This window comes from Perna viridis, chromosome 6, assembly GCF_037379345.1.
Source record: "Perna viridis isolate PV_CMFRI_1.1 ecotype Kerala chromosome 6, ASM3737934v1, whole genome shotgun sequence".
In the NCBI taxonomy this organism is placed as follows: domain Eukaryota; kingdom Metazoa; phylum Mollusca; class Bivalvia; order Mytilida; family Mytilidae; genus Perna; species Perna viridis.
Window position 1 is genome coordinate 16621272 of NC_142450.1, and position 21661 is coordinate 16642932.

The 21661-nt window shown below is 32.2% G+C and overlaps 2 protein-coding genes and 1 long non-coding RNA gene across 17 annotated transcripts in view; 2 read left to right on the forward strand and 1 right to left on the reverse strand.

The window, feature by feature from the left end:
• LOC148613865 (uncharacterized) overlaps positions 1-3583 on the forward strand; it is a 66539-nt gene extending 62956 nt beyond the window's left edge. For all 14 annotated transcript variants that reach the window (XR_015923484.1, XR_015923490.1, XR_015923483.1 and 11 more), the window contains one exon: positions 1352-3583. The gene's annotated coding sequence lies outside the window, so the exon portion shown is untranslated. The remainder of the gene's footprint in view (positions 1-1351) is intronic.
• The window catches only part of LOC148613864 (uncharacterized), a 135317-nt gene that overhangs the window by 92292 nt on the left and 21364 nt on the right, over positions 1-21661 (reverse strand). The window lies entirely within an intron of this gene.
• LOC148613868 (uncharacterized) lies at positions 5578-18175 on the forward strand. 2 transcript variants are annotated; one of them, XR_015923495.1, is made up of 3 exons: positions 5578-5617; positions 15646-15763; positions 16705-18175. It is a non-coding gene; the product is annotated as an uncharacterized LOC148613868 (long non-coding RNA). The 2 variants fall into 2 exon arrangements; XR_015923494.1 differs by having other exon boundaries at positions 16825-18175.

Consider the following 21661-nt stretch of genomic DNA (forward strand, 5'->3'; position numbering starts at 1 on the left):
AAGCCCTCTTCGTTGAATAAAGTAAAACCGAGAAAACGTGTCTCTAATGAAGTAAATGTACAGATGTATCAGTCCTTCATTTGAATAATTCATCTTTGTGACTGTTTTCTTCGTATATTTATGCGAATTGTACTTTTTAGGTTACAGACCACCAATTCAACCAATGAGCATTTGGAACGTACACAAAAATAGTCCTACGCAGAAATTACCCCTGTTCCTCATAGTGCTGTGAAAAAAGTTCTCATCTCATTTTAAAAATTTAAACAGTTTCTGAAAGGAAAAACATTTCTGTACATTTTTATAAGTGCATTTTGCTTCTTGTGATGTGAAGCCTAATCTCCATAATGATTTCTAAATATACGCCAATCTTTTGAAAACACTATCTTGTAACCCCACATGCCATTCTGAGGATTGTGAGCTGACATATAGAATCATGCTGATAAATAGTCCTCTGCAGGTTAAAGTTAAGGTAAAGTCCAGAGAAGCCATTGAATATTGTGAAATTAGCATAGAAGCCTATGGGAAGTGGAATTAGTAGTTTCTAGCCTTAAGCTAAGGCAATGGCAAAATGAAAAGTTTCTTGGGATAGCTTTAAACTACTTGAAGATCTTGTAAACTTTGATATGAGAGGAATACACTACAAAAATCCTTCAAAATATGCATTTTTGTAAGTTATAGGTCCAAATTATGGAAAATTGGTCTTTTTGGCTGAATTTTATGTCCTATCTTGTGAAAAGTGTAGAAAATTTAGTAAAAATATCAAATATTTAACTTTGAGGGCTATATTTACCTAAATATGGTGGTAATCAGCATTTCAAATCAAGTTTTGTGTAAATTTGAGCAAAAATATTATTAGAAATGAGGAAAAACTCACTTTCATTACTGCGGTTAAGGACATATAAGCATTTCCCTATGGCAACATGGAAAATTCATTTTTGTGTACTTTTTGTGCCTTAGGTGCCCTTTACTTGTCATGTTTTATTGTGAAAACACTGTATTTACAAATTTAAAGCCAAAAATATCACCTTTTGTGAAAATTTAAAGATTTAGGGTTTTTGACATGTGATCAAGAAAAAGGGGGAGGCATGTCAGACATAAATTTTAAAAAATAGACCAATTTTTCAGAAAATGACTACTTTTAAAGGCTATCTCTTTATTAATATTGTTAAAAAACAAGTTGTGATTGATTTTTTTTATTTGAAAAGTCAGAAAAAGTTCTCTGCAAATATTTAATGCATTTAAGTATGGTAGAATATTGTCACTTTTTTGCTCACGCAACTTGGTTACCCTACATTTAATATTTAAAAAAGTAAAGTTTTTCTGACACTGCATATATTATTACATTTTTTAGGTTATAGAGGCTCTGCCAAACATATGAATCTTGAAACAATATCTTTAGAGGAGGATAGATATGATCCTACTGAATGGCATTAAGTAAGAGGAAGAGTTGGTAGACATAAAGATAAGTCAAGAACTTATGATGGAAAAATTACAGATGAGAAAATTAGAATTTTTAGACATTTTGCCTGTCAAAGTGACTGCCAAATGCAATGGGCATGTAGTTCAGGACATTGATATGTTGTAAACTTATCTGATAACTCAGTTAGAAATTTTAATGGAAATCTAACATTTCTGGATGATATACAGTATATCCTCTGCTAAATGTATCAGACTATGAAGTATATTAGAATGTCTTCCCCATTGTCAACATTGCCAAGTTGGGTGCAGTGTTTGCATCTTTATTATAACATATATACTGAAAGGTACATGTAAGTATGTGTTAATTGTTTTTATTGCCAAATTAATGCAAGCAATTTAAATTATACATTGTACATGTGTGCAGTGAAAGTAGATCTTTCCAATACTGCCAAATTGGGTGCAGTATCACATTTTTTTTTGTAGAAAAAAATTGTGTATGCAGAAATTCATATATAACTAACAGTTCACTTGGATAAATAGTGGAAATATAACATTTCTGCAATGATACTAGTATACTGTAAATTTTCATGTATTTGAACAAATAAGTAAACTATATGTATGCAACATATAAGGTATGTGTATGTCTAAAGAGGGTTCACTTAGTCTCAGTGAGTAGTTGTTATGAATCAATCTACATAATGTTGGATAGAACTAAATACTCTGTCATCTTCATGTACATGTAATGCTTGTCATAGTATTGTTATGCTAGGAGTATACATTTGTATGCTTTTGTTCTTGTTGGTACATTTTCCTTTGCAATATAAATGTCCTCATGACATTAGTAAAGATAAAAAAGACATGGTTTTTGTGATTTTAGCCTATGTACAAGTTGAATGTTCATAATTTGACTTTGACTGTTGTTAGATTTGCCATGTGTAAAAAAATTCAATGACCTTACAACTAAGATAAGAGACACTCAAATCTATTGCACTATTTTTAAATAATTAATGTTATTATTTAAGCTGAATGTATGTGTGTGTTGATTAGTAAATGATAAAAGTCCATGATTATATTATTTGGCAACCTTATTAGTCACAATTATCAATTTTTTTTTTACTTTTTCAGAATCATTTTATTGAGTAAAAATGTCAAGCACATGTAGAGTTTTTTTTTTTTTTCGCATGGGTTGAGATTGTTAAATATACTGGCTACAAATATGCAGAGATGACAGATGTGATATTTCAAGTTTCAATGGTTTATCTATATATGTACTTATACCTGTGTGTATATACATGTATTTATATCTTTTTGCAGAAACATTTTCTCTATGGTATGGTACGTAATGCCAAATTGTGGAAATATGATGCAGCAGAATATAAGAATATAATATAGGATGTAGATATTAGTCTTTCTGTAAAAAATATCTTTTTCACTGAATAGTCCTGATATTTATTACATGATCAATTATAATTTACTTTTTATTCAAAAAACTTTCAAAGAAAACATTAATTTAGATGTACTTCAGATTATTGGCAATGATTCTTAAGTTATTTGAATAAAAAGTATATCTATCATTTAAGTCATTTCATATTTTATATCCAATAGATCTTATACAGTAATGTAATTACTGAAAACTTGTGTACAATATTTGTAAAATGTTCTTTGTACTCTGTTAGTTTATGATAAATAGGTATGAGTCTGTCATGAGCTCATAGTCCTCATAATTTACCATTTTTTTGCTGTTATGTATGATTATATTCATGTGACTAACTTAAGAAGGTTTGAACTTTTTGGATCAGTTTATAATTATGCAATAATAGCTAAAGTATAGGTATTGCATGCTATACATACATTGTATATACCAACAAATACTTGTAACATGTATTCTTTTTCTGATGCAGTTGAAATGTAGAAAGTTATAAGTAAAAAGAACAAGTTTTACTGTGTTGGCTATCTTTTTTTTAAAAGATAAGACTTGCTTGCAATGTGTTACTTGTTACTTGTATAAAGTACAAAAACCTTAGGTTTCAGTTGATGTATTCATATCTTTGTTTGTCATCTTAATACATATACACATATTTACAATTAACGACGCATTGAAAACTGTAACATACTTATTTTTGTCTAAGTTTAGAACAGATGATAAAAATGTTATTTACCAAAAGTCTTCAATTTCTGTTTATTTAGAATATTTCCCGGCATTGCATTTAATAAGGATGGGACTTGCTAGTTATCTGATTTAGCCATTAAACAAATACATGGGGTCCAATAGTACTGTAAGAACTAAGTTGTTTGAATGACATGAAAAAACAGATTGTTTCTATCACAGTTTTGAATACCCTTTTTGTGTCTCTCAGGACTACTCCATTTTATGACTGTGTAAGTAACTCTAAGGCAAGTTGAAGTGGACTAAAATGAGCATTTTCTAATATTTAAAAATCATTTTTTAATATTACAAATTCATTTTCTAATATTACAAATTAGATTTCTTATATCACAAAACACTTTTTTAATATTAAAAATTCACAATTGAATTTCTAGTATCAAAAAACTATTTTTGAATATCAGAAATTGATTTTCTAATATTGGAAAATGGATTTGTCGTATTCAGTTACGATTTTTTAATATTAGAAAATCATTTTGTAATATTAAACATTGTGACTGATTTTCTAATACTACAAATGCATTTTTTAATATTACAAATTCATTTTCTAATATTTCAAATTCATTTTCTAATATTACAAAATGTGTGATATTTTAAAATATTACTAAATCAGGAATTTGTAATATTAGAAAATGAATTTCTAATATTAGAAAATGAATTTCTAATATTAACAAATCTTTTCTAATATTAAAAAAATGATTTTGTAACATTAAAAATTCATTTTCTAATATTACAAATTATTGATTTTTGTCCACTTAGGCTTGTCATATAATTCTATTTAGTAGAGGTGAAATAACCTTACTTTGGGTGAATGGATAAAATTAGAGTATGTCATACACTGGGTGACTACTATGTTGATGCTCTGGTCCGATTCTATGGTCATAATTCATTTTGAAAGTAATTAGACAGCAAAAATGGCAAATTTACATGCTTTGGCACAGGAACACAGGATTCAACAGTGGTTTAACTATAGAGTCTGTCCATGTATAACTAAGGGAGAATTTGGGAACTGTATAAATATTTGTTTCAATTCAATGATAAGTAGAAGCAAAAGCTATGTAGTAAAGTGATGTAAAACAGCAAAAAAAGCATGGAAGAGTGAATTAACATGTTTATTTTTAATTGTGTATTGTCGAACCTGTGTGCGTGAGAAGTTAGAAAAGGTTGTGGGTCATTTTCCCCCATTCGTCTTGCCAACTCAAGAAGTCATGACTGCTCGGCTAATAAACAGTCTTTGAAAAAACTTTGCCTCTAATTCTAAACGAAAGAATGGTAAAAATATTAATTTCCCTATTAGTATTATAGTTTAAAATATTACAATCCTTTTCTATCATTAGAAATTTTCTGCAATCGGAACGTGTTAACGGCTTCTCTATCGATCATGATATAATAACTTGCTTAGTTCAATCAACGAAGGAAAATCAAGACTTACAAGAAAAGTATGCGAATCCACGTCGAGGACCACGTGTACATAAACTGGTTCCCGGTATTAGCTACTAAAAATACACTCTCATTATAGGTCCTATTAAACAAAGAGTGGTAAAGAGCACAAAAGTCTGGTAAAGACTGGTACCGAAATATTGATTTATTTTATTGAATAAAAGTTTCTTTGTATCTATATAGTGTTTATTTTTCTATTTTTCAATGACCATTGAAAATAATATATCAACTACTATTCTGGATATTTATCGTCGCACGATCAGTTCGCAAAGTCTGGTGATGTGAAGGAGTTACCTAGCTATTTATTTGCATTTAAATAAACAAAAACAATGATGTATGGTAAATAACTTTGGCATTGCAGACACGTCGACCAAACCAGTTATCACCTACATGGAGACACGATTACACTTTACAATACTCATAAACAATACTAAATTGTTTATTAGCAAAAAAAATCAATGATCAACAATACTCGTATACAATACTCAGGTTCAAATGATCCATAACTTTTTATGATTCAAAGTTATTTTATTACATAAACGTGTCTTTCCACTCGTAGACTATTCAAAATGGCGACTAGATACAAACTCCAAGGTATAGTTGTTTACTTTGTATGTACTAATAAATGCTGCCATTGGTAATACGTGTTATAGTATATGTAATATTCAACCATTTCGTAACATCTTGATGAAAAGATAAATGGAATTTCTATACTTTATTTATTAGAAAACGAATATCAAACATGCTAAAACAAACGAAATAATACTTCATGTTTAAAAAGTTTACAAAACATGGCTAATTTAATTTGTCTGACATATGTCTTTTCTGCTTCTTCGGTTAAACGGACACCGTCTTGAAGAAATGCACTCTCCTTAGGATTTATAAGTCCTCTTACTTTCCAAAACATAACTCTGCTACTGTTTCTAAATTTGTCTTGTAGTAATCTGTTGATAGAACTTTTTTCCTCACAAGCATCTGTTGTCATACCCCTTGGTTTAAAACGTGGGAATTAGCTACCAATTATAACTTCTCCAACCCCGCACTGTTGAATTAATGTCTCTACAAAATTACAAATGCGACTAAAAACGGTATTTGCTGATGTTGCTGTATTGGTATCATTTCCCCCAATTTGAATGAACACTCTAGTGGGTCGGTAAAGCGTTACATGTGTAAACTGGTCATTAGATAAAAGTTTTTACCCACCTGGTGTCAAGCAAAACGTTTACTTCGTTCTTGATGACACCAGCAACAGGCAACGTCGCTTGTTGAAAAAACACAGTGAATATCCCGACGATTGTGGTTCTTGGCAGTCCGCCAAGAATTCCACTATGGCCTTTTACTTTATAAGGTCTGCACAAAATTCACTGCGTTATATTGAATGCCGTGACGGCATTTATGGCAAGAGATCCAAGAAAACGTTTATTTCGTTGGACCCTCAGTCTGACCCATCGACTATTGTCGTAGCATATCGCAAGTATTCCACGTTAGCCCGAAATTCTTGTTACAAGAAGCGAGTTACGTGGTTTGTTTGCGAGCCTGTCATATATACGGCTATAGTCGAGTACATTGGGGAAAATCCCCCAATGTTGTGCATGGCAATGCCAAGCATACGACGGTCCCTTGCCATTCTTTGACATCCGATCAAAAGACCATTGTTCGTGATGGACTTCAGAACGGTAGAGCCCCCGCGGACATCAGGAGATTAGTTAATACAGCTACTCCTGATGACATTATATCACACCGCGTTACTCAGAATGCCAAGTACTACGCCCAAAGGAAAGGCAGACCTGAGTCCACTTATAGGGTTAACGTTGCTGATGACGGTATACTTACCTTCGACGACTTCATTACTTTTGACGAAATACGCGACGAACTGGTAGACTCGTATTACATCCCTTACCTGTGTAACAGGTTACTGCCCAACTTCAAGGAGTTTGCTTTCAAGCCCCGTTCAAAGCACCCCTGGTTACCCCGACTCTGGTATAACAACTGTAATGAGTCAGACATTCAGAGGTCACGACGCCTGTTGAAATTAGTTAATTTCAAGATCAGGCCCGTGGACACTTAGACCTCGACCGGAGGTCACTTGACCACGCCTTCTATGAACAGAGTTGCGCAAACGCGTAAAAGTAATATTAGAAAATGAATTTGTAATATTAGAAAATCAGTCACATTTTTTAATATTACAAAATGATTTTCTAATATTAAAAAATCGTAACTGGATACGACAAATCCATTTTCTAATATTAGAAAATCAATTTCTTATAATAAAAAATGTTTTTTTTATGTTAGAAATTCCATTGAATTTTTTATATTAAAAAAGTCTTTAGTGATATTAGAAATCTAATTTGTAAGCGTCCACTGCTTTTCTAAAAACACCTTTAAAAATGAATTTGTAATATTAGAAAATCATTTATTAATATTAGAAAATGCTCATTTTTGTCCACTTTGGCTTGCCATAGTCGTGAGTTTAAATTATCTTTGAAGTTTTCAAACAACAATTTATCATATTTAATACTAAGGGACCGGTCATTATTTATCCCCAGGGGTGGGCCGGCAAAAAAGTAAGGGGGCCAAAGAAAAAAAATAGCAGAACTTGAAGGGGGTCGTGTATTTTTTGACTAGTTGATGAGGGTCATGATTTTTTTAAACAGGTTATACAATATAACCTGGTTTTGGACAGTTTACGCTAAAACAGATCGCTTCGCGGCCTATTAAGCATAAACTGCCCCAAACCAGGTTATATTGTATAACCTGTTCAAATATTGTAAACATTCCTTAAATAACTTGTGATTGTACTATACGAAGTCCCCATCCAACCTCTCTATACAAAATCTCTTTACTTGCGAATGTCGGTAGACCAGTTACAATTCTAGCCGCTTCGAGTTGTAAACATAATTTATTAATATAGCAAGTACAACAATTACTCCAAACTTCACATGCATATTCAAATAAAGGTCGTACAAAAACAAGGTACAGTTTCTCGAGATTATGTCTGAAAATTTTAAATTTGAGTTTACGAAGAATATTAAGGTGTTTTTGAAACTGTTAATAATTGTTTCAACATGGCAGCCCCACTTAGCGTCATCACTAAAAGTGACACCAAGATGCGTATGAGTTTTGGGAAAAGACATGTTTGTATCATTCATTGTAAATTTGAGATCTGGAACTTTTCTATTCGAGAATATCATTATTTCCGTCTTCTAGTGACATAATCCATTTAAAAAAACAAATTATCCAATTCTGTCAAATCTTGATCAACTATATTTTTAATATGTTCTGTGATTTGACTAGAAACATTAAAAGAGGTATCATCGGCAAATAATCTACATACGGAAATGAGTTTGTCAGCAATATCGTTAACATAAATAATAAAAAGTAAAGGCCTCCAAACAGACCCTTTGGGGACTCCAGCTGAAATATTGCAAAGGGATGATTATGATTCATTTAATACCACTCTTTTTTTCTTGCATATAGATAGTCTTTCAACCAGTCGAGTAAGCTTCCGTCAAAACCATAGGATTTCATTTTGTATATCAGCCCTCCGTGCCATTATACCTTATCAAAAGCTTTTGAGAAATCATATAATATAAAACAGTTGCATGCCCTTTTCTCTAGGGAGCTCAGAACACAATCATACAATCACGGAATAAAACTCAGTTGAATGCCCTTTTCTCTTGGGTGCTCAGAATACAATCATACATTTCTTATAATTGATGAACCGTAGAAAATTTTGGAAGAAACCCTGATTGATATTTGTAAATTAAATTATTTCAATCCAGATGGTTATATACATATTTAAATATACATCTTTCCATTACTTTGCCAACGCAGCTTATTGGTGAAATTTTAAATATAGAAATAACGTTTGCAAGCTTCCAACTGGAAGGATATTTTCCTGTTTGTAGGGCTTTTTTAAATAATATTTGAAGTGGAATAGCAACAACTTCAGGGAACATTTTCAACATTCTATGACTATGTCTGAACCTGAGGCTTTGTTTGGGTCAAGTATTTTCAAAATATCCGGTATATCCAATGTTATATCGGATATTTTTTTCGTTTGTTCGAGTTTAAAAAGTTAGAAGTTCTACATTCTCCTCGTCGAGTAACGAGATCATGGAGAAGTAATTTTTACGTACGTTACATTTTGCCTCGTCTTCGTAGGCTATCTCACCATTGATTAAGTATTTGAAAGGAGATATAGTTGAAGAGCCTTTATTTGCTTTCAGTAGCGTTTTCATAAGTTTCCAGTAAGTCTTGGGATTGGACGCATTTCTAGAATGACATTTCCTATATTTTGTTCGAGCTTTTCTTTTCCTACTTTTTTCATATTATTAACTTTATTCCGCTGTTGTTTGTACTTTCTTATACCCCAGTCTAGTTTTGATCTAATCGATTTTCCTGTAATCTATCTCGTATTCGAATAGCTCTTCTTATATTATTGTTGAGCCAAGGGTTGTCATTGAAACGTACGTACTGCAATTGATTTAATGGGGATACATTTTTTTGCAAGGTTGAGGAAAGTATGTGTAAAATTTCACACATTTCATCAGTATTCTTGTTTTAAGAATCATAGACCATTCTGTACTTCTAAGACTTTTCGCAAATTTCTCCTTGTCGGTATGATCACATATCCATATTTCTCTTTAAAACGGATATAGCGAAAATGATTGACATTCAATAAATGCAATGGGCGCATTATGATTACTTATATCGAGTTGGATGCGTAAAACTTCAGAAAAAGAACATTTGTGGGAATCGCTTACTAATGCTGTGGACGGCTAAGGATTTTTCGAACTTTAATGGGCCTAGAGGGTATACGGCTATATCATATATGTCAATGGAAAGATAAATCAATGTAGTTTTTGAATATCAGTCTTTTCTAATTGAAAAGTGGTAAAGTTTTACGCTATTTTGCATTAATTAGAGGAGGGGTCAAAGATCAATCGACTCCAATACAAGTTGATAAGTGATTTAAGTGAAATTAGTTATTGTAGGTGTCGGAAAACAAGTAACATGTAAAGATGGTACAGAACAAAAATGCCCCTAAAATTGGTTGCATTTTAGTGCATTTTCAATGATTAAGAGATAATAAGATACCGTAGAATATTACAATGTATATCTAAGTATTCTTAACTGAATGACAAATAAAATAAACACAATGTTTTCGATTCGATCTGCAACATGGGCTTTACAAAATAAGTTTGAAGTTGCAAATGGTCACATATTTAAACTATTAATTGTGCTAAAATTGTATAACACGGAATCGTTTACGGACAATTTGTCTAGTTTCCGGACTGTTTTAAGAAAAGAGACACATGTAAAATATCTAGTCTACCTTACGTTTTGATGGAAAGATTTAAGGTTTTGAGATTTATTTTTGTACATATAAAAGTCATACACATTTTTTGTTGTTGCATTTGTCTGTATATGATTGGACTTCCTCAGAAAAGGATTTGTGTGTTAGGATATTATTTACCGCTTTTTGTCAATTTTACACATGAAAATAACAAAAACAAAAAAAAAAAGGGAATCCCAATCCCATGCACCCACTTTGGATCGGGCGTTGCTCTGAACGGATTATACTAAACGAGTTAGTAAAACAAACCAGATTCCTTTTAAAAATTCTAACGGAAAAAGAAGAAAGAAGTTCAGACACAATAAAGACTAAGATTTTTTTACCTCTCAGAAAGACTCCAGTTTTAGTAGCCGTATGAATAGGACACAATGGTTTACAACAAAGTTGTTATAGAATATTAGTTCATTTTCCAGGCCATGGGAGGATCAAGAATATTAAAAGAAGAGAGACTCTGATCAAGATGTTTGAAAACTGGGGATGCAATCTATCGTTTTCTATATTTACTGTCTATAAGTTGTTATAAACTAACTTTTTTTGCTTGTAGTAAGTGGTTTGTGCATTGAATTGCGCGTTACTTCTGTTGTCATATTTTGGCATGGTAGAAAAGTTGTTTTGAACATTTACAATGTCATAGTTTCAATTTTCGGCCAGCTAATCATGTCTGTGTGGTTCACGCAAAGAATGAATAAGTGAGCCACTTTATGGTTCACTCTAATTCTGATCTGTTTAAATTTAAATACCTTTAAAATTAAACTGAATATGGGATCCGAACTGTAAAAGCCTAATTCGGTACCATAGGGTTACGGTCTTGCCCCCTCCCTTCACGCAAACTTAGACATTGACGAAAGACAAAAACAATACACACAGCATGCCATTCACATACAAAGGTAGATAACTCTAATTGGCTCTTGTCTCTTAAAAAAAACGAGAACTGATTTTGTTCAAGATGTCAACCTATCGCATGCACTCCAAAATCCGAATGGTACTGTTGAAGATCTTGTGTCGACTTATGCGTCGGAATTGACTCGAATTATAAACGATCATGCTCCTATGCAGAAAAAGGAAATACCGTTCGACCTAATACTAAATGGTGCCATACTAAATGGTACACTGATGAACTGCGATAAGCAAAACTTGAATGTCGGAAAGCCGAACGCATGATGAGAAAAACAATCTTGGCGGTGCATAGAGAGATTTATCAGGAACAGTGTAGAGTTTCAAGTCGGCTTCTATACAAAAGTAAAAAGGACAATGCTGATAGCTGGACAGTAAACCACTTCTGAACGACATTATAATTTGGTATTCATCATATATGAAGGTTGTTTGACCGTCAGCACATCTCTTCATGTGAATAAGTCATGGATTGTCCAAGTGCTACTTGTGTATTTTTGTCTTCATATAACGTCCAAAACTCCATCTGAAAACAATTAAATAGTCAAATTATTTCCTCTATAATATCCTACCAAAGACTGTTTTCGTTTGTTACATTTTCGTATGACTGAAATGTTCCACAGAGTCCAGTTTGATTCGTAGGCATCTGGACAAAGATGAAACTTATACATGAATTCACAATTGTCATTTTGCTCCGAATGAGCCCGGCCGAATAACTTTTTGACGTCAATGAAACAATTTAATTTTAAATTAAATTGTAACGTCATTTACCTTTGAGTTGTAGGAGATTTCAGTTCGAAAACAACGGGAAAATATATTATTTATTGTTTTCGCCAATGTCGTCAACAAATGTAAATACGTCTATTCATGCTTGATACAGACATCTTTTAGTGTAAAATAACGATTGTGTTCGTTATATATGTAATAAAATTTTGGCACAGAATGTATTTCTTACATAAAGTAATAAAGTGATGATATAATTTGTTATAATACTCGTTAACAGAAAAAAATATCCTAGAGTTAATGCGCATGCTCAAAACAAATAAAACAAAAACTACTACAAATGGTATACAATCTTTTGTCCGTAAGAACAAAGAAAAACTAGTTTTTTTTCTCAATATAGACCTAATTCATTAGTCAATAAATATTGGATACAGTTAACAATTTATTTACTACACTCCTTGAGACGTTTAGGTTTACCGTTTACCGTTCGCACGATAACCAAACACACGCTAAAAGCTTACTAAACGCTCGAAAAACGAACACTCCTATCATTCGTTTAAACGCATGATAAACGAACGCTCCCAGTGTGTATTTAAACGCACGATAAACGAACGCTCCTAGCGAGCGTTTAAACGCACGACAGACGATCGAACGATGAAAAATAATTATATTAACAAATAATGCAAAAAGAATAAATGAAAATATATGAATTGAAAATATAAAAAAATATAAGAAGTTGAACTAAGGAAATAATCGAAGTACAAAAATAAACGAACGCTCTTATCTTTCGTTTAAACGAACGCTCCCAGTTTGAAATGATGATGATGAGGATAATAATAATAATAATAATAATAATAATAATGTATTGCTTAGATGGAAATTAAGGATGCAAGCGTATACGTTATATAGAAATTTTAAACGTTTATAGCATACTACTGAAACTACTTTTAAGAGATAACAATAGTAAATGTGAAATATTACATGTTCGTTGACAATACTCCTTGCAGTAGGAAAATTTGAGATCATCATTGTTTTACTTTCAAGATGTATCTTAGTAAAGCCTGCATAGGCCAAACTGTTATCGAGTGAACCGTCAGATTAACAATTCCCTATTAAATGATGCGTTGATGGAGTTAGTGCATATTTTCTACTCTACGTCACTAAAAAAGCAACTATAAGACTTAGGTTAAAATTTGAAAAGGAAAAAGGTGTGCAATGCTTTATCATTGGAAGCAACACAATTTAATCAATGGATAGTACGTTTTTTAAACGAGAATTTGCTAATTTTGAGGTAACACGTGACAGTGCATGCGATCCTGAATTTAAAATAAATCACAATGAATATGCAATAATTGGAATAAGAATAGTCTGTTGCAATAATGAATGAGAAGGTTATAAAAATCATTTTTTCTTTACAATTTAATTATGCGCATTTAATTCATTTTCTTTTTATCTCGTAACAATTAGGTATACGTTTGAAATTCTGTATTCTGGATATACGTTTTTGAACATGAACGATATGTTTTACAGTTATATGAATCAAACCAATTAACCTAATTTGCGGCTACATTTTAATGTATTCATTTGTTCTTAAAATTGTTTGAATCTAAGAAATAGTTATAACCAATGGTGTTGCGATAGGCGCTGTGTTAAACTGTGTGACGTAATGCTGATTACAAAAGAAACGACAGCATATTAAGCTTGCTGGATTAGTTTAAGTACTTCTATGTCTAAGAATCAGGCAAAATATGTATAAAGTGTGACACATAAAGAAAAATATTTGTATTGATATTTTATTGCACTATCCGAGTATTTATGCATCATAATTTCAGAAATAACCATCAAAGTGTTTGTAAGGTTTGCCTTTTTAAGATATTGATATGTCAAATTTAGTTGAAATGCACTGTGGAAAAATGGCTAGAAAAATTTCCCGTACTTTTTTCCTATATAACCAGTAAAAAATATCTATTTTCACTGATGCTTCAGTATTAATTTAAAGTTTTCAGAAATTAAACAGATGTATTGAATATATTTGAGGCAAAGAAGAAAAATTGAGAAAAATGATGTGCCACCCATTGACTGATTCTTACACAGAATGGTACTTAAAACATCCATCTAAATAACCAAATAACCTGATTGAAGCTTAATGACATGTCACGATGATGAGGCAAAGGATATACTAGTGTACAGTTTTGTTGAATGTTTTTTTTCGTTTATAAAGTAAATAATGCATTCTTTTATTTGTTTCTAATATATTATATATTCCGAATCTGCCGTTAACAAAATTTAGAAATTTTGCTGGATTCACGGACTTATTTGTCACACGATGAAGTCATTTAAAGTTAATAGTAAATGGACATTGTGCGTTAGCATATACCTGTGTAGGTCTGGGGGATCCAAGGAAAGGCGTGCTAGGTTTATGCTCCCCTCCATAAATAATAAATTGGGGGACCTTTTTTTGTTCTTGTTTTTGTTTGTTTGTTTGTTTTTTGTTTTGCATAATATAATGCTTTTTCTCAAATTCTACCTGCGAAAAATTCCTTCCCTCACTATACTGGGGATAAAGTTCAATTCTGGATTGGAACCTCTGCTCGAGGTCTAATGTGTCGTATTTATTTTTAGAAGTTTGAGTCCAATAGCAGTGTATATGGAACTAGCCCACAAGAACATGAGAAAGTTTGTTTTTTTAATGTATAAAATAAATTAAGGAGTGTACTAATGTGTACAAACAAGCCAATGGATAAATTCAAAATGATAAATAATCTAAACTGCAAAGCAGATGGAAGCACAAGTAAGATTTTCACACACACACACACAAATATCAATTAGTTTCATTCCTCTGCTAAAATATCACACATCTAAAAACAGAAACATAGATTCAGATGATGAAATCAGAATTTTTTACCAATCTAGTAAGTAGAGTGTATTGCAGAGAAAACCTCACATCAAATGAAAATGAAATATAAATATAGTAGGTACAGAATTCAACCATTTCTAGATTTTTTTCATTTACTGTTTTAAACCCCTCTTTTGAAAATTATATTTTTCATCATCCAAGGAAAATACTACATTCAATATGTCTTTAATTATTTATGGAGAAAGACATATAAAATCACACCGCTGATTTTTTTCTTTAATACATTTGTACATATACAAAAAGTTCTTACTATGTACATGTACCTCTGGCTTTCATTTTTCAATCCTATGTTCATAAAGCAGCTATTTTGAACTTAATAATTACAAAATATTAATTTCTCAAACCATCTTATAAGGAATCTAAAGATAGCTTTCCTATTATTAGAAACACTTCTCTAGAGGTGTCATACCACTATTTCTGGTCTCCATTACTTTCTATGTTAAATTCAGCTTTTTATAAGGCTCAACATTTTTTTTTACATTAGTACTGATGGTGCTAGAGGGGTATCATTATGATGGTCACCCTTTACCTTAACTCTCATAAAAATATCAACATACCTTATGTGCCTTCTAAGAAAGAACGGTAAAGTGAAAGTAGACAGGTGCAGAAATCACTACTTTCGTATTGAAATTTAGCCATATCAAGGGGCCTAGAGATTTTGTTCAGAATTGTTTTACCCTACACTGAATAAAGAAAATGAAGTTTTTAGAGTATAATTGCCGATTCATTCAGCTTTCAGATGACACCAAGTTTGTATACCTCTACTAAACAAGGAGTATGATAGGGTGCAATACTGGGACTACTTCGTGTCATTATGAACTACTTTCTTGTATGTTCAGGCGACTGAAGAGTAAGTAAAAATATAAATTATGCAGGAAGCTACAGATACCATTGATAATGTTTTGAAACACGATAAGTAAGTGAAATTAGAACTTTTAGTCGTGCCGTTGAAACGATAAAAAAGACGTCGATTTAGGACTTGAAATCATGTGACTTTGGACTTTAGAAAGAACTCTCCTGTGTCACTGGCTTCCCGACTGAAAGTACATGTTGCATACGTAACACATCAGCAGAATGAAATCTAACGGTGTATCTACATAAATGATCAACTAGAACTCAACGTAAAAGTAGCATTTTATGTTTTTTATGTAATGAATAGTAAAGAAATTTTGCAATAAATCTGGAAAGAAACCAATTACATTTAACGCAATTTAAAATCATATTGTTTAATAATTAGTCGGTTAACTGGTTAAGAACTCACCGAAACATTTTACAGTAAGCACATTGTCAAGCCCACAACCGATTTAAAAGATCAAAGTGTCTGAAATTTATACAGTAGGTTTTCATAATAAATTTTAAATCATCATCAATTTGTATTTTTCTTTTTGAATACCTGGTTATTATTTTACTCTTAAGAACATGGATTTAGGTAGCAAAAATTGTTTACGACATACAGAAAGAGTAATCGAGGGAACCAAGTTTATAGCGGTAATCAAAAGAATGTAATCCAGGGACAAAGACCAGACATGGAAAACAGACATACACAACAAAGAACATAAAGTAACTAAAATCATATATACAAAGTAACAAAAGTAAATGAGTGACTCGGACTCCACTAAAATAGCAATTAAAATGAAATGAAAAGTTTTGTTTTGGATTTTCTTTTTTGCTATTTACTTTTTGTGTGATTCTTAATTGTTCTTAATTGTTCTTGAACGCATATATTCAGTTTAGCCTGTTATAACCTTTTCAGAATAATGGGGTTTTGATAGTTTTTTATTTTTTTTGTAGGGCATTACTTAAAAAAAAGGTTTAAGGTATGCACTAGTTACTTTCTTTCCAAAGAAAACAGTATTAAATTAATAACAGTATGCTATTCTTGTAAAAATAACTTTATAACGATGATTTCAGACTCTAAGAATATTTAGACACACGAAGCAGCAATCTAAAGCGTATAAAACAAATCTCAAGTCAGACTTTGGAGGAAGCATTGTTCATCAAGATAGCATACGACCTATGAAGTCATTTTTGAACGGTGATAAGTATGTCTTTTCAGTAAAGGGAAACAAGAAATCGTTGTAAACAAATCCCAGTCAGTGACAAAAAAAACCAAATTAGTAATCCTCTTTTGAATAGCAAGTTTCTCAAGTACCAGGTTGGTTAAAATATCAAAATTTCATGACACTTGTTCCATAGCAACTAAATTTTTCACCAACTAATTTAACAACGGCGACGACAACGGCGACGACAACGACGACAACATCATAACATAATACCACCATAGTCGTTATACCGATATATAGTTTAGAATTTGAGTACTGAATATATGTGTGTGTGTGTGTGTTGATATTATTATTTTCTTTTTCATGTTAAATGTAGTTAATTGTAGTTTGTCAATCTAGTAAAATCCAAGATGAAAAATAAATCATTTTTAATGCGCAGCCGAACTGTAAAAAGGGATAGGGTAAGAAATTAACTTATTGCTCATATTTTTTAATCCCAAGTTCTATCTATGTATTGTATTGTTACTAATCCAATAATTTATGTTTTAAAAGCATTTTTTTTGTTATTAAATTACTCCATTTAGATCTGTCGTATACTAGTTCTCTACTCCAATAAATTATAACCCGTGAAGAACTTTTATATTTAGAATGATTATTATTAAAATTAATGCAAGGTAACAATGATTGAAAAGGTAATAAGATATTAATAATTCAGTGTCAAAGAAAAGACCATTAAAAGAAGACATAGATAACACAGATTAATTAAAGAATAAATGAGCACCTTAGATTAAAAAAAATGGAAGTTAGGACCTTGCAAAAACAAGAAAATAATAAGATAAAAATTTTAAATATGATTGCCACAAAACACGATAGTTAAGGAATGTATACAATTAAATTTGGAGTTATTTTACAAACACACCCGAACTTCGATTAAATCGAAAACGCATAGAACATTTTTTCATGACGTCGGGTAAGACACGTTTTTGACGAAAAACCTCGACATGTTTTTCTGTCTTTGTTGTTTTGTTGGTTTTGAAATTCTTGAATACCTGAAATTGCAATTTTTAAAATATAGACCATAAGCTTTATTTCTATATGTAAATTTACATATTTATGATCGTCATCACGAGTATTTTCTCAAGGAGCAAAGATAGTAAGGTACAACTGTGATTAGGTTACAAAATATATAGATACTTTCATTCATAATTTGTTTTTTGCTGGTCCTTTCATTTCATTTCCATTTTCGGGATTTTGTTATGCGAAACAACAGTTTGATACAACTCTGGTTCCTGTTAAACAGCGATGATGTTTCAATTAATACTAGTATATGAAGGAATTGCTATACAGAAAATTTTAAAGATGAACATGCTAATATAATCTTCAAGGATACATTCACTACATGATAATGGTCAGGTGAAGGTGAAACAATTGTTATTTTGTGTACTTTAGCCTAGTTAATATGTCTAACTATTAGTAAATCAAAGGTCACTCACCTAACATTTGAATTTGTCTAAGATATTAGTTGATCCAGTTTCTTACGTTTATCTGAAGAATTAAAAAATGCAACAAGTACCAACTCAACAAACCTAATTACTTCATGTATTACAAAACCACTAAGAAAAAACTACACGTATTAAAATATTTTTGCGATAAAAGTAGTCTGAAAAGGAATTGATGTAATGGGTTTATCACGGAAAGTAGTTGAAATGACATTAATATGACAACTGGATAGGGTAGACTAAAGGTATGATACAATATGCTTGCACACATTCATATACGTGTCATTGATATTGTCATTGTATGGTCAGTAAAAAGAACATTTTCTTATAAGGCCAATTTCCAAATGTATCGTTGGATGTTTTGGTTTCATTTCATTTGGATTTAGTGTCATTGTCTTCTTATGAACAGAATCATTAGAAATTAATAACAAATACATCAAAATGTTGCTTTTGAGAATATTACAGGCGATTATTTCTGGCAAAGATGGCTAATCAATAGAAAAAACACAATGATTGAAACGATATATTCTTTTAAAGAATAATCAAGGGAACCAAGGTTATAGCGATTATCAAAAGAATGTAATCCAGGAACAAAGACCAGACATGGAAAACAGACATACACAACAAAGAACATAAAGTAACTAAAATCATAGATACAAAGTAACAAAAGCAAATGAACAACTCGGACTCCACTAAAAACTGGGAACATGGACCAGGTGCACCGATAAGTGTAAGCGTCCTCTGCTTTTCTAGAAACACCCGTCGAGTTGCTCATAAAAAGTCAAGTCCGGGGTAGATAAACGAGGAAAGGTAAACTATGACCCTTTGAATAAATCGGTTTTCATGGTGCTGATGGATACATCATAACGATCCACGAGTTCATGATGACGACCATAAAACTTCTGTAGTGATGACTTCAATCTTGTAGCAACATAACCCTGTTCCAGAAGCCTATTAAAAAAAAAATTAAAAATGCTCATTACATATCACTCCTGAAACGTGTAACATTCCCCATCCCGTTCATACAATGCCCACGCACATGATCCCACGATATATACCTACGATCCGCAAATTGTACAAAGTTACACGAACATGTTTCAAAACACGACCGATTATTTATACCAGAAATTATCTTATCCCTCGCTTAATTTCGAAACAAAACTCACGAAACGCAACTTTTTTGACTTAGTATATTTTTATTGCTATGAACAGACCATCCTCATTTAGAATCTTATCTAGTCTAACGATGTCGTCATATAAGATTTACTGAACGATAATTATGTCGTCCTCAAATACGATTGATCGAGTTATTATTACCAACAATGAGGGAGTGTCTATTGGGAAAAGTTCAAGCACACAATGAAACTTTTTTTTTACGAGCAAAAGCATTTAAAATATATAATTCGATTTTAAACACATTGTTAAATAAATTCTTAAATTGGGAAGTTGTTAAATTTAATAAAATTATATAAAAATGTGTTTTTTATGTAAAAATGGCATCTCTTGGTATATTGGTCAACAAGTATAAATTTATCAAAGCTATCTTAAATTGTTATATAATAAGTAAAACATATTTATCCTATTAATCAATGTAGTAACATTTTCCGCGTAATACAATCTCATAAATGTTGTAAAATATACACACTTTCCCAGTTATAGTGTATTTAAATACAAAATGAATGTGTTTTATGCGAAAAATGTCTAATTCACGATTGCTATACGCACACGAATTGCATAATTCACGAAACACGGAAAACGCTAAAATAGGAATGTTACACATCTCAGAAGTATTTGTAGATCAATTAATTTTCAAGAATGTATCCATACTACAAACAAAACTTAAAAAAAAAGAAAAAAAAAGAAAGGAAAACAACACACTACTGTTAAATCCTGTCAGATATTACGCAACACCAACCAAATGAAACTTTTCCTGACCTTGTGTCATATAATTATTTTATCTAAAAAAATCATTCTTTGAAACGATTTAAGAATTTAGAAAGAATCGTCATTTCGTTCTTTAAATGATGAGAAATATTAACAAATGTTGTCGGGCCATATTAACTAAATGAAAGTTTTGTTTCGCGAAAAAGCCAAAACATTTTGTCAATTGTTTTATATGTTAAGTGGTTTGAAAAGAAGAGGCCTTAAAGGCAAACAATGATATTGTCTTTTTGAATTTAAGTAGTATGATAATGACAATTCTGCCTCACCTGCCTTTGTTAAGGGGAAATCCTGCATAAGACCTCCCAATCCCGGGCCCGGGGATGCAAACGGATTGTGACAGCGTCAGATGCACCGAAAAGTGGGTGTCGTCCTGTCAAAATATATTAATAGATTTTGGATATCGTAATAAATTATGCGGACAAGCATATCAGATTGCTCCGGACGAGACGAGAGCGACGAGGAGGTGAGAGAGAAGGCACAGACCAAAAGGGAGGCTAGACGCGAGCCGATCCTGAGGTGGCGCGACCTGCCTTGGAAATATTCAAAGTGATAGACGTCCAGGAGACGAAAAGTATGTATGGGATGAGCAGGATTCTGACGCTGGAGAGGAAAGGGATGAAGACCAAAGTCTGATAAGGGAGATGGACCAAATACCATGGAACATGTGGCACCTGCTCAAGATCAATAACCATGGGATGAAGAAGGCAAAGAAGAGCAGTCATGAATAATTCGACTTTGAAGTGGTGATCTGAGGGGGCGGCAAAATCTTTTCCTATGAGGGAAACCTCATTGGAAAAAAATATTGGGTGCAAGGGGAGGGTAATCAACGTGGGCGTTGGGTAAGCATGGCAAGATCTTCGCTGAAAGGGGTTGAAGGTTGACGCAACTGATCCTTTTCATCGTAGTAATTCTTCAGGCAGATCGCAGGGGTTGGAGCTTCACCTTCGCCTGTGAGCTGAGACCTATAGGATTTTGATAACCCGTCGCAAAATCAGAGACAGGACCAAGGTAGTGGTTGCGCACAGGCAAGCTAGGGATCCGAGGAGGATGGATGCTAAAGCACCCACACCAGTCAGAGCAGACCCCATTGTGCCGCTTATCTAGTCGATTATAAATCTTCAATGCATGCTCATACCTCTAGATTTCTACGTCGAACTCTCCAACAACATAGTCGAGGTAAGCGGCATCCACATCATTATCATTCATTTTATTTGTAGGAGCATTCCGAGCAGGGGAACGTTCTTGAAGGGACTATTGGGTCCTAAGATCAAACCAGACCCGTCGTAGAATTGCTGACCACGC